Below are 14,245 nucleotides of genomic sequence, written 5' to 3'. Positions count from 1 at the left end.
TCAAATATGGGTACTTCCCTGAAAGAAAGGGTTAAATACATACAGCATTAATGTGTAAAGGGCTCAAACAATAAAATGAGGTTTGAGAGATGTTCAATAAGCATCTTACAATCATCATTTATTTTAAATTCAAACTGCTACTGAATACACAGTGAATTTGACAGCTACATTATGTTACCCTTTATATATGATAACAAAAAAATGTATTTTTATGCTCACCCGTGACCCTAAACAGGACGAGCAGTGCAGAAAATGGATGGATGAATATCTATAAGGATGCCATTATCATTCATGCTATACTGATGACATCATACACCATAAAACATCCTTTCAATTTTTTATACTGCTTCTTCTCATTAGGGTCACAGGTGTGCTGGAGCAGCAGCTGACTTGACGGGGTACATCCCGGTCATGGAACGCCACACAGGAAGGCCGGAGCCCGGATTCGAACCCAGGACCTAACACGGCATAATGGAAGAAAAAAAACAAACAAACAAAAAAACAAGCATTCTTTTGAATTCTTCTTCTTGTGTCTGGGAAACCAGAGGAAGTTTTTTTTATCTTTGGTTTGCATTCACTCAACCAATGTGACCTTGAAAAAAATGAATGTACATCTACAGGAATTAAATCTATACCTCAGGATGAATATATATCCACGCTAGCAGTTTTGCAGCCAACTGAGACTTTTGAAAGCTTTCTTGCCTTAAAATGTGCAAATGCACCTCATGTGTAAGATAAGACCCCCTGGTGTCTTTGCGTGAAGGAGATTTGACCCGTAATTTGAGATCATTCCGATTTGTAACCTGGAGCCGTTTTTTACGGCTGCACTTTTTCAGTGCATTCGGCCTGATCCATTGTAAATGTCAAACAATGCCGAGGAGACTTGAGGGGAGAAGAAAAAAAAAAAAAAAAAAAAAAAAAAAAAAAAAGATTTCAGGTCACATGAACATCAACTTAAAGTTTGAAAGGAATAAGATGGATCAGTGATTTTTCATAATATCGTAATTCTCCATTCAATCTGTTCAACCTTTCGCTACTATTCGACACCCTTTCATTCCAGAGTACTTCTCTTTCTCTTCTCCCCTTCGGCCTCAGCATTCCATCTTTTTAATCAGTCTTTTTAAACCATATTGATCCATGGATTTCATTATGGTAAAAATATCATGAGCTTTCCTCACCTATGTCTTTTTTATTTTATTTTTATTTTTTCTTAACTCCCAAGGTGCAGTAAGTTATTGCTCCAATGTGGATACACTGAAACACATTATTGGATTACAGTGTGATTGAATGGACAGCTTTGTCTCCAGAGATGGGATACATGTGATGAGTTTAATTTATATTTTTCAGGAGGAGGTTCTGCTAATTAAATGTTTTTGACAAACCATTGCATTATTGCAATTAATTTTTATGCATTTTTACCCATCTGGCTTATTTAGCACTCAACCCTTTCCTTCCTACCTGACACCATTTCTTCTCCATCTCTGCCTTCATCCACTTCTCTCCTCCTCCTCTCCAACATCACACGATCCCCTCCTATCCGAATACAGCGCTCCCTCCCTTTACTCCTCCATGCCCGTTCATCTCTCCCTCACTCTCTTTCTCCCCTTCATCTCACCTCCAGCCAGCCTCCTCCTCTTCCTCCTTCTAGATCGCATAGCATCCACTTTCTCTTTATACCTCTCATCACTTGTCTCGCAGTCTCTTTCTCCTTCTCTCTGTCCTCCACTTGGCTCGCCCATCAGCAGCTTTGCAGGCTCGCTGCTTTCCAACCGCTGAGGACTCAGAGGCACTCAGGAGTAAGTCTCTGTCATTGCAGGTAAGTGTGACTGTTGATCATTTAGTGCTTTTGGGGTCCAACTCGCTGAATAAAACAAAGAAAGAAAGTCAAGGTAGAGGAGAAAGCTACAGTGCAATGACGTTAATGCGTAAATGGCATATTACAGAATAGAGTAAAAAATGATTTAAAAGACACAGAGGTAGACAATTGTGATGATGAAATGAGATTATCAAAAGTAAAAATTAAGGTATGGGAGCCAAAAGCAGTTAAATAAGTGCTGTAAGTGAATAGCAGCATATGACAAAATAATAAAAAAATTAAATACGTGACCCTTTATCACAAACATAAAATACGAATATGATAACAGGAATGTTGCATGAAATAACTGCATGATTCTAACAGCCAAAATCCCATTCACAAACCGGAGCTGAAAACTGGCGATGGTGATTGGTTCTCTGAAAGCTGTGAGTCACTGTGTGTGTTTGTGTGCGTGTGGGCAGTGTGTAACGGGGGGAAATCCATTACATTCCTTAAAGAGTGCTGGTGAGTCTTCAGACACTTGAGTTAAACGTTTTTTTCTTTTACACTACACGTTTTACATGGCCTGCAGTGCACATTGTAACCGTGTATGTATATGCAGTATTTGACGAGCGAGTGGCGGATTAAAACATTTTGGTATCATTGGTGCAGCTCAATATTGCAAAGAGTGGATATGATTATTTTGCACCAGAAAAAAAGCTCCTTTTGTCCCCTTAAATCTTTCTCAGTAGTTGCATCAGTCAATGCAACGCTACATTGTTGTATTCAATGTAGTTCCAATCCCCTGACAAAATCTGTCCTTCCGGAAGAACAGCTATATGCTGAAGGGCAAATACACTTCAAATACATTCTCAGGTGGATTATAATGACTACCAGAGAGGGGATGAGAATGATGCACAGGCTGTTATTTAAGCCCATAATACATTTAGACCCCCCCAAAAAATTGCAGATTGTCAGTTATTTTAACTGCTTTGTTGTCCAAAAACAGATTTTAGGCAAACAAGCGCCACTTATGCAAACTTTGTTTGCATATGCTTGGCCATATCAATTAAATTGAAATGATTAATTATTTAAATAAACATAAAAACACATGCTTGAAAAGCATATATATAAAGAGGACCCAGAATTGATGCTTGAGGAACACCCTATGCTTTTTGATGCAAAAAAATGCATGTACTTTGTCTTTCACGTCGTACATTTAATAAAAGTTGTATGATACATAATGAGGATGTTAAGCGAATGTAATGCAACAGTTTATTTATATTGCTATTATTTAATATGGGAAAAATACTTTAACATTTCAAACAACTTAAATTGTCCTGGAACAGATAGCACCCAATTTGCAGTAAGTGAGTAAATGTGCAACATTTTCATAATCAGAAACCATTCAAGATTGTCTTTGGGTCATAGAAACAACTACTTTTGAATAAATAATGTTTGATCTAATATATGGATGTACCTGAATAGTGTTGGTCATATTAAAATCCACTATTAAATGTTTGCCAGAACCTCTTGTTTGATAGTTCATTCACAGTAAGTTTGTACAGCACCCCCAACACGCCACTGCCTCGCCCATAACCATCCATTTCTCCATTTTCTGAGCCGCTTCTCCTCACTAGGGTCGCGGGTGTGCTGGAGCCTATCCCAGCTATCATCGGGCAGGAGGCGGGGTACACCCGGAACTGGTTGCCAGCCAGTCGCAGGGCACATACAAACAAACACCCATTCGCACTCACATTCACACCTACGGGCAATTTAGAGTCTTCAATGAACCTAGCATGCATGTTTTTGCGATGTTGGAGGAAACTGGAGTGCCCGGAGAAAACCCACGCAGGCACGGGGAGAACATGCAAACTCCACACAGGCGGGGCCAGGGATTGAACCCCGGTCCTCAGAACTGTGAGGCAAACGCTCTAACCAGTAGTCCACCGTGCCGCCCATAACCATCCACACACCCTTATTGCACCCCACCGCATCCCATTTTGCCTGATCGTTGTCTGTTAAACTCACACAGCATAAAGCTTATCACCATTTCCCCATTAGATACCAGTCAGGTGGAAGAGATGTTAACATGTCCACACTTGATTTCCTGGGGAATTCTGTAATTTAACAAGCTCTGTGGAGTGTGAAACGCCACACGTGATATAAGGCTCCCTGGGGAAGATGGCTGACTCTGTGACAGGAAGACATGAAGAGGGACAGAGAAATGGGGAGTGTTGAAACAGGTGTGGAATGGTGCCATGCAGGTGTGACTGCTGCTGTTCTTGTTGTCACTGAGGTGTGGAGATGCAGTAGACTTGAAATTTGACCTGTGTCAGTGGTCCAGGTGTTCCCTACTGAAGTTATTTTGACTATATATGGCCGACCTGATCCAATTAAAGACTCTGGCTGACATCAGGGAGCTGAGAGGGGAGTGTTGCTAGATTGTGATTTGATATAGGACCTGTTTGCCCCTAACATGACACCTGTGATGCTCTTGTCCTAATTCATTCATCTTTATGCGCGTCCTGTCAGCCATATTGTATGTTCTGAGGATAAGCGGAACAGAAGATGAATGAATGAATGAATATCACCACCTAGTGTATAGTTTAAACTCAAAGTCTACTATTGACCTATGTTCAAAAACAGTTATAATCCATCATCCATCATGAGGAAAAAATAAAATAAAATAAAAATATTAAAAAAAAAATGCAAGGGCAAGCATATTATATAGACAGTAAGGGACAGGAAGTGTAAGAACCTTGAGGTTCAACAATACACATAGTCCATAAACAAGCACAGTGCAGCTCAGCCTCTGGATAGCAAATGTCATAGAGTTTATAAAAAATAAAAAATAAAAAGTGTAATGGAAACGCAATTTAAGCATTTAAACAACCTTCAGACAAACAACTAGTCCCATTTTCCTAAAAACAAACAAACAAAACAATTACATAAAAGATAAACACTTTGTATCGCATTTTGTTCCTTTACTCCTACCAACGTTAACTGAATCATGACTGTAAAACCAAGGTACGTACCAAACAGTGATTTTGCACTGGTTTTACCCTTACAACAGGCCCCCTGACGGCAACCATAATTACAATGTGGCCTGCAATAAAAACAAGTATGATATTCCTGACCTAGTGGCACCCATATTTGTGTCTGATCATAATATACTTATACTGTACTTTACTATGCAACACGACAGATTCATCCATTCATTTTCTTGAAGTACCTGAAAAGTACTGGGAGAGTATAATAACTCCCCACAGCAAGGTCAGAGCTGATATTCCAACCCCAGACCTCACAAATGTAATTCAGAAGTACTAACCACCAGTCCACCGTGTCGAATTCAAAATATTTGTAAGTTCTCTTAGATTGATGCTGTGCACTTCTATACCACTGCAACAACCTCAGTAATAAACATTATTTAATAAATTCATCTTTCCCAGTATCAATCCATAATGAACATTATTATCGTCATAGTGGCAGATTTTTAAATACAATTCTTGTGTTGGATCACTTGGTGGTGATAAAATTGAGTAGGCCTGGAGGAAATAAATAACATCTGTGGAAATTGTTTTTGCTGGTTCAAATCCATCAAGGCTGAGACCCACAGGACCTTATATGCTACATCAAGGACCTGACTTATAATATCACGATTGGTTGTGTGGTTTGTGTATTATTATTTAAAAACATATACAGTACGATTTACTCAATACTAAGACGGGCACCATGGCTGAATAGTGGTTAACACACATTGTGTGGGCTTTCTCCTGGTACCTTGCTTTCTAAACTTCCTTCTAAAACTTGCTATGTTTTTTGCAGTTAATGAGATTTTTCCCAGGACAAAGTAGTTTTTTACAGGGAAAAGGGATGCTTGTATGTGATAGCATTTAAGAGAGTGCCAGTAAAGTCAGTGGTCATATGGAAGGGAATTAAGGCCACATTTTCCCCATTTGTGTGTAAGTCTATTTTATTTTATTTATTTATTATTATTATTTTTTTTTTACGCATTTGGGTTGCGCATCTTTTACCGACATGCATTCTCCCGTAATGACTTCTAACACATGCAGTGTGCGTAACCTGGAAATGTTTGCGCAACCACCAAAGATGCATAACTCATTAAAGTCTGGGACTGGCTGTAAATCATTGAGCATTTAGTTTTCCTGAGACGCGAATGCCATAGAGAGCCATCTGGAAAATGTATCACATAATGTGGTAGGGAGACATTATGGCCGTTGGGCAGTCGGTGAGTGGAACGTACCCACACCCTCAACACAAGTCAGCCGCCGCTGCGCTGTCACCGGGCTGTTACCGGCGCTGTCGAGGCAGTTCACTGAATCAAAACATGCAATATGATGATTCGCCTTCACGGGGCACTAGACACTACAAACTCCGTAGTGTGAAAGAGGCAAAGTGATTAAGTCGGTGGGTAGCGTGCAGTGGACATACGTACGAGGGAGAATATGGCCATTAATGAGGTGAACACTCCAGCAGTAGAAATGCCATATGATGTGTTTCTTGACATTAAGTAGATCGATCTATTAATAGATAGATACTTTATTCATCCTGTGAGGCAAATGAGATAATTAGGAATGCTTAAATAACATCTCTGTCCATTCCATTTGACGATTGTTAAAATTGCCAACTTCCTCTGGCATGTGAGCAGACAAGCAAATTGCACGATGCAATTTGACCTGCGAGCATAAGCCCACCTCGTCGCTATGCTTTCTCCACTATTTTGGCTGAATAATTAAAACAACGTTCCCAAGCACGGAAGAGAGGTTTTGTCATGCAAAGGACAATTAACCCCGCTTTCAGGGCACTTGTTAAAGGACATTAATTAAAACGAAACGATAAGAGACTAAAGTGGAAGACACTGTATTTTTTGCTGATTTGACAGAAAGAGAATTTGGCCCATGCTACTGTCTTGTAATTGCATTTGGACGCTTTGCTCTCACTTTTGGGGTAAACAGCTGGTTACAAACACATAAATCGACAGTCACAGTGACATAAACTCGACCGATCTCTTACTGTAATATAACTGGCATTACACTATATCATTTTACATTCAAACCATCCCAACCGTTAATACTATCCTCTGTGTGGTCTTTGCCAAGGTCAAAGACAGATATTGTCTGAGGCAGATGGCATGCGGAAAAGCTTTGACAGGCTCGCTGATATGCAGCTTAATCAGTGAAAAATGTGCCTGACATGACCAGTTTGGGCCTTAGAATTGTGTGTGTTGCCTGCTGACGCTGGTAGAAGAAATCATTGCCGGCCAAACTGTGTGTGTCTACGTGTGTGCGTGAGAACGAGAGAGAATGGTACCCGCGCTGCAATGGTACCACGCACTAATAAGAACTTATGAGGGGGATCGAACAGCATATAGTATATAGAAATATCTACCACTGCTGTTTGGCCAATTGCAGAAGTGATGTGATGGGGAGGCAGAACGTAATATGGATTGCAATGTGAGGTCTCAGGTGGTATTACCAAATTGCACTGCTTGCATTGCTTTATATATTTTTGTCTCTTACAGGTGCAAGACATATCCAGCAGATGACACTGTTTTTTTTAGTTTAAAATTAGTATTTTAGTAGTCATAGAAAAAGTGCTGTCAGTGCCTAGTTTGGCAATTAAACTGCACATGGCAATTTTGGTCTGTAGCAGTGATTCCCCACCACATCAGCACATTAGTGTGCCATGAGCGATCATCAAGTATGTCAAGGATGACTATCCAATGTCACTTAATTGGTCTGAAAAGTATTTATTTACTACAAATAATGGGCCGTATCTTTGTTTAAGTATCTATGCTAGTGACGTATCGTGACAGGCAGAACAATGATACGCTCCTCCACTGGACGGCAGAAGGTACATAATTAACCTGTATACCCACATATTGTGACATTTTTGTTTGGTTGTGTGCTGTGAGAATTTTTCAAATGTAAAATTTGCGCCGCGGCTCAATAAAGGTAGGGAAACACTGGCCTGTAGGAAGGCATTATCCATTAATTGAAAACTGCCAGCAGAAACTACTAGGGCTAGGGATAGGGTCGGCTCCACCCTACCATATGGTAGAAAATGGATGGATGGATGGATGAATGGACAGAGGGATTGATAGATGGACAGATAGTGTATCACTCAAGTACTGCTTACTTTTCCAATTCTCCTCAAAGAAAGCCGATTGCTATAATCAGTTTAACGCTCTCAAAGATGGATTCGTGAGACTACAACGCTTGTTTTCTTGTGAGTACATCTTCTTTGTAAGGTCACATGAAAACAAAAACAAAGAAACTTCCAATGTTATCGAAAACAAATCACGTTCGGCCCTTGAGGCAGTATTTCCATTTATTTTAGCTTATTCTGGAAGGTGTTTCCAAAAACAGCTGTGACAAGAGGTCCAAAAGTTGATGCTAACTTTAGAGTGACACCAAGGTTCGCCCAGGACAAAGAGACTCAACTCATTTCTAATTAGAAAAGCCATGACCTCTTAAATGAGATCATTAGCAAAGCAACATTCAGATGGGAACTGTGTGTGAGTGAAAATGGATTGAGACGTTTCTTAATTTAGAGCCTGCTCTTCTTTTATTTCTTCTAAGAAAAAAAAATTAAAGAAGCTGAGGATGTGACCCATTTTGTCAAGGCCACTTAACGCCGTCATCACTTGGGAACCACAGTCATATTTATAGAATTATGCTTTTTTTTAAATAGTAAAAAGCATCAATAATTAGGTTCAGTGGTCAGTTGGGCATCAATCGGCATTCGTAGGTCAGACTCTGCATATTCCTTCAATGGAGATAGGTCATAATTGGTACTATAAAAAGTATAACATTTTAAAATGGGTCATAAAAAATAAACAGGCACTTCATGAACTTTAATATATGCAAACGTTAACATAGGAATAGCGACCTATTATGTGCCAGTGCATTCCCTTTACAATTTGAAAAGAGTCAAAAGTAATGAAAATTGGGAAAAGGAAAGCATGGGCCCTCATATTGAAATGCACAGCTATCTGAGAAGACTTAAAGCTAACGTGGAGAAACTAACTGTCAGCCGTCAAACAGGATTGCATAATCAACCTACAGTGTGAATGACAGCTAATCGCAATAACAGAGATTAGGCTAAGCATGAACCAGCAAAACAAGCATTCGCCGTGAACAATTTCCATCCATAGTCCCGCCGGCTTCATAACCTCAGCCTCATCCTGCTCCTCACGCCCGCACAGCGTCGTCCTTTCGCTGCTTTCAGCCGACCTTCATTCCTTAACACTCGATTCATTTAACCCATAATCCATATCAAATCAAGCGGCACCTCTCAGAATTGCCAGCTCGTGTACTCGCTGCCGCTGATCGTAGCCTGGCAGAAAGACTATTCGTCAAAGTTCAAACTTAAACTGGAGTTTTTACCTGTCACATCAAACCTATTAAAGCACCACATTTTGGAAATGTTCTCCATATTCACCATATACACCTGAAATATTTCTGACGCTGGTAGAATTTCAGTTTGGTTGACTTGGAGTAGTAAATTTCTTATTGAGATGATTTATATTATACATTATCAACTGCCATACTGGCATAAGCAGAAGTTAACCAGTGTAATATAAAGCCATTAAAAAAAAAAAAAAACTCTTTAAACACGAGTTTGACTTAAATCGTGAACGAGGAAGACTAATAAATACTGATGCATTTACTGTACATACAAACTTACAATGCATAATTTGTATTTTTTTTTAATTTTTTTTTACATGAACTGCCACACAACTATGAAGGAAACCAAACACTAATCTAATGTAAAACTTTAAAACATAACACACTGTTATAACACTTTACCTCTTGATTAAGTACCAAGCATATGGCGGCTTGAGCTACAAACAAACACACTCACTCAGTGCTCCTTAATCATAAACAGATGGACGCAATTGCACGGCACCGGTCAGAGAAGCGCTATTTTAGCCCTATTAAGCCAACACCATTGGAACGCAAAGAGAAAGTAGAAACCTACCTAAATAAAAGCAGTAACAGCCATAGACATTGCTTAACAGAAAAAAACACTTCTGCTCACTCGTCCACATTGCGACTGGCAACCATCATTGACTACCACGGCATGAAAAGTACTTCGACACCATCAGATCCTCTTCTACTTAGAATGTGAGTCCTTCTAACTTCATGGTAAATTTGGGTGGATGTTCTCCTCTTCTCACATTTTTCTTTTTTTGATTACCACCATGCTCCTTTCAGAAAAGGTATTAGGGAAAAAAAAGCCACAAAAACACAAAATGAGGAGCTCATGACATGCCCTCATGGCTAATATGATGGTGTTTTGTTTTTTTCTTTTTTTCTCGCCTCGGTTGCACTCCAAATTGTGCAACTTTTTGGACTTTTAAACTTCAAGGTGTTTCATGTTATCCATCATTTCTGTTGGAATTCTGGTCATACTTGAACACCATCCCAGCCCCCCAAAAATGTTTGTTGAATAGTTGAGATGAAAATCAATAGTTTCTGATCAGTGATCAAAGCCAGTTGGATCAAAGAAAGCATTCGTTTCAGATGCCAATTACTCTTTTCATTTGCACTCTTTTACCTTCACTTTCTTTGGTAGCCTTTTAAAAAGCAGTAAAAGCTTTGATGTCAAACACACTCTGATGTCACACACACTCACATTTTTGTCATTGTTGTTTTGCAATTCATCCATCCATCCATTTTCTACCGCTTATGCGGGTCGGGTCGCGGGGGCAGTAGCTTTTTTGTAATTTCTTTTTTATTTGTGTTTTGTATTTGAAGATTTTTTAAATTATGCTTAGTAGAGCGCTAGTAAGAAACCTCTACAGCACAGGTGTCAAACTGGTGGCCCGGGGGCCAGATCCGGCGCAACATCATTTTATGTGGCCCGCGAAAGCAAATCATGTGTGTCGACTTCATGTTTCTTGTGAAAATACCAAAATTGGTGTCTTTACTTGTATAATGTTGAGATATTGCAAGCATTTTATGTTACCAATCACCTTTTCGAAATAAATGTAATAATAGTTGATATTATATTATTTTTTATTGGCTTCTGATTTTAAAACTAGTTATCCATCAATTTGTTGTGTATACGTCATTATATGAGACAATATTTTATATGGGTTCACAGTCATAATGGCGCTCCGAGGGAAGCCATAACTACAATGTGGCCCGCGACAAAAATTAGTTTGACGGCCAGTTAGAAGTGACTTTGGCATGTGAATGCCTCTATTCATTGTTTAACCCAGAGCTATAATTCACTTACAATATCTGCGTCTTTTGTGGCTTTATGAATGGCCGCACATTTAAGTGAATGTGACTGTGGTGTTCCTGACTCCCTTGCTGCTGCCGATTTTCCATCCTCTTTCCCTCGCTTTGTAAGAAGACTGCTCGCAGCCACCAGGCCCGAGGTGCGTCCTGAGCGCCAGTGTGGACCGAGGCTCAGATTGAACACGGGAGTTTGTTGTATACGCCGCTGTCAGAGTGCGTGTCTTTGTGTATGAGCAGCGGAGGGTGCGCTGCCACCGCTCTAACTGCTTTCTGCTGCAAGGTCAGCGCTCCTACACTGCGCTCGCACACACACGCGCGACCGCACATACACAACACGCGCGACCGCACATACACACTCGCGCCGCTGCAGGAGATGAGTGCAGAGAGCTGCTGCTGCTGCTGCTGATCAGGCATCGCTGGTAGGGTTAGAGATACATGGGAACACACATTTGTACATCTAATTGCACCGATGGGAGGGTTGGTTCTGCTCATTCATGTTGATACAGATGCACTTGAGCAAAGAGCATACCACTATAAATGTTAATGGAGCAAAGTGTACATTGGAGTCACAGTAAATAGACGCTTGCTGTCCTACTTCACGTCTACAGTCCTAAACAATCATGTATCAATACGTGCAGTACTTGTGCTGCAAAGCACGAAATGGTTGGAACTAGAATGGCACCGAATAGCACGCTAACCTACACCATGGTTGAAAAGTTGAGAAAATTGTGAAACTGTGAGGAACCTATTGTACTGTATGAGAGCAGGCCACACATCACATTTTGGGGAAAAGAACAACCACTTGAAGACACAAATATTTCATATTCATATGACAATATCTAAACTGTGCTCCCCACTGTGTCTCTTATTTAATGCATGCTGAGCGATCCATCTGTGAGTGATTACTTCGGACTCTGAATGGAGATGGGCTTAAATACTAAAGAGTTTAAAAAAAAAAAAAATCTTCTTGGGATAAAAGTCAGACTTACCTTTGGGAAGGAGGTCATGTATTTAACAGGACAGCATGGGTTGGTTTGTTTGTGTGTAACTTCCCATCTGCAGTTTTTTCTTTCTTCCTCCAAGGACGTTACCAGTACATTATGATGAGAAGAGAAGACACACATGAATGGATGATCAAAAATTCCGAACTCATTTGAATTGGATAAAAATATAGAACCCACCTCTTTAACATGTAATCAAATGACCTTTTTTTTAGGTGTATGCAAGGAGGAAGGGTGCCGTTGGGAATCCATGGTAACTCAACATTGGAGCCTTTCTTTTGTTTTGCATATAAAACACAGCGTAGTGCTTCTATAGCAAAATTAAATGTCACATAATCCTAAATGTTGTTTTATCATCAGTTTGACTTCCTGTTCTGCCTATTTAAGAGGTGTACGGTACTGCTGTTTTTTTTCTTCTTTCCAGTAATTATTATTGCTGTTATTGTTATTCTTCTTATTATTAGTAGTAGTAGCAGCAATTGTAGTATTTAGCAACTTGCGTAACAGTGGTACATATTCCATATACAGTATATTAATTCCCCCTGGTAGCTGTTTGCTCTCTCATTGTGGTCTCTGTTATCATTATCACATTTATTATATGATTTATCGCAAATTATCATTTGCTGAACAGCTTTGATTAGCTGATAAAGCAAGGGGGCATATTACATAGCGTGAGTATATTAAGCTAGAGCGAACCCTCAGGTTACGAATATAATTTGTTTTGTGAACAAGTTATCTAACTGAAATGTTAAAAAAAAACGAGGTAATGTTTCCCATTGAAATGATTGGCACTGCAAATAATCCGTTCCAGCCACAGAACTATGCTATATTTACCTTATTTTGATCTCATGTGGGGAAAAATATAAAATACTGTGCAATATAAAAATAGGTGAAAACACAATTTCTGAGGATAAAATAACAGTGGGTTTGCTTGCAAATCACTGTGCATCGTCTTGGCATTTTTGGATACAGTAATGTTTATGTTCACTGCGGTTACTGCTAGCCCTAAATGGCCACCACCTTCCATAATCCAGTGCAGCTTTTGTATTGCATTGTAGTGTGTGGTGGCCATTTTAGGCAACAAAACAAAGCTAGCTGAAGCTAGCTGAAGCACAGAGCTAATGATGTTTATGCGGCGCGAGAAAAAGCACCAAGTTCTGAGTCTTCCACGGGCATGCCGAAACTTTTCGTAAACTGAAAAAAGTATGTAACTCAAGGTAATTTTTCTTTTAAAAAAGTGTTCATAAACCCAATTGTTCGTAAACTGGGTCGTTCGTAAACCGAGGCTCCATTGTATTTGCTATGTTGGTTGTTTGCAGAATTGACCTTAGTGAATCAAAGTTTTCAAAAGCCTCCCAGGTCCATCTTTATGTCAAGAATCTTAAACCACCCTCTAAACTGTGACTTTAACAAAACCTCCCTCTCTCCTCCTCCTCCTAAAATCCATCTCGCCACTCCCGCCCCAAACGTGGTTCAGAATACAAATAAGTGTTTTTCTTTCTTTATTTGGGTAGGCAGTAATGCGGCAGCCCCGATGGGTGAATGTTGTCCACCAAGTAGAAAGGGAGGCTGTAATAAGGCGATGAAGCTGCTCCATTCACAAAAAGACAAGAGGACAAAGAGGCTCAAATCGAGATATGGCGAGAGATTGCGAATACATTGGAAGGTGAATGGGACAATTGTGAAGAGGAAAGAACAAATTAATAAAAGGGAGAAAAAAAGAATGAAATAATGTAATTTACATTCATGTTCCATTGAAAAAGACGCACAGGGGATTTAATGAGACGATGTGGTGCCTTATTTGCTATAAACTACAAAGGTGGAAAGTTGCTGAAAAAGCCAAAAAAAATTTGACAAAAAAAAATAAATCATAATGAAATAATGTAAAAATATATATATATTTATACAAGTATATTCTAAACATCTACAATAGCTTCAACAATTAGTCTATCTAAATGTAGACTGCACTTGCATGACGCATGATTAAAATTGACGCAGGACTTTTCTGCGTTGGCGGTTTTGTGTTTCACTCGCAAATATGTTATCACTCTGCGTAACTGGACTCCATCAGTGAGGGAAAAAACAAGGCCCTTGCATCACACTGTGAGGCAGAGAGGCATGACGAAGACTGCAGCATTTGCAGATCAGGGAGGCGCACACACAGTTAAACACAT

The 14,245-nt window shown here is 39.7% G+C and overlaps 1 protein-coding gene across 1 annotated transcript in view; it reads left to right on the top strand.

Annotated features, from left to right (window-relative positions):
* Positions 1 to 1,607: 1,607 nt before the first annotated feature.
* The window catches only part of pvalb6 (parvalbumin 6), a 35,672-nt gene continuing 23,034 nt past the window's right edge, over positions 1,608 to 14,245 (top strand). The window contains exon 1 of the mRNA XM_061700280.1: positions 1,608 to 1,816. The gene's annotated coding sequence lies outside the window, so the exon portion shown is untranslated. The remainder of the gene's footprint in view (positions 1,817 to 14,245) is intronic.

Source organism: Phycodurus eques, chromosome 16 (assembly GCF_024500275.1).
Source record: "Phycodurus eques isolate BA_2022a chromosome 16, UOR_Pequ_1.1, whole genome shotgun sequence".
Classification (NCBI taxonomy): domain Eukaryota; kingdom Metazoa; phylum Chordata; class Actinopteri; order Syngnathiformes; family Syngnathidae; genus Phycodurus; species Phycodurus eques.
The sequence above is the reverse complement of the archived record's forward strand: the minus strand, read 5'-3'. Positions and strand labels throughout refer to the sequence as shown.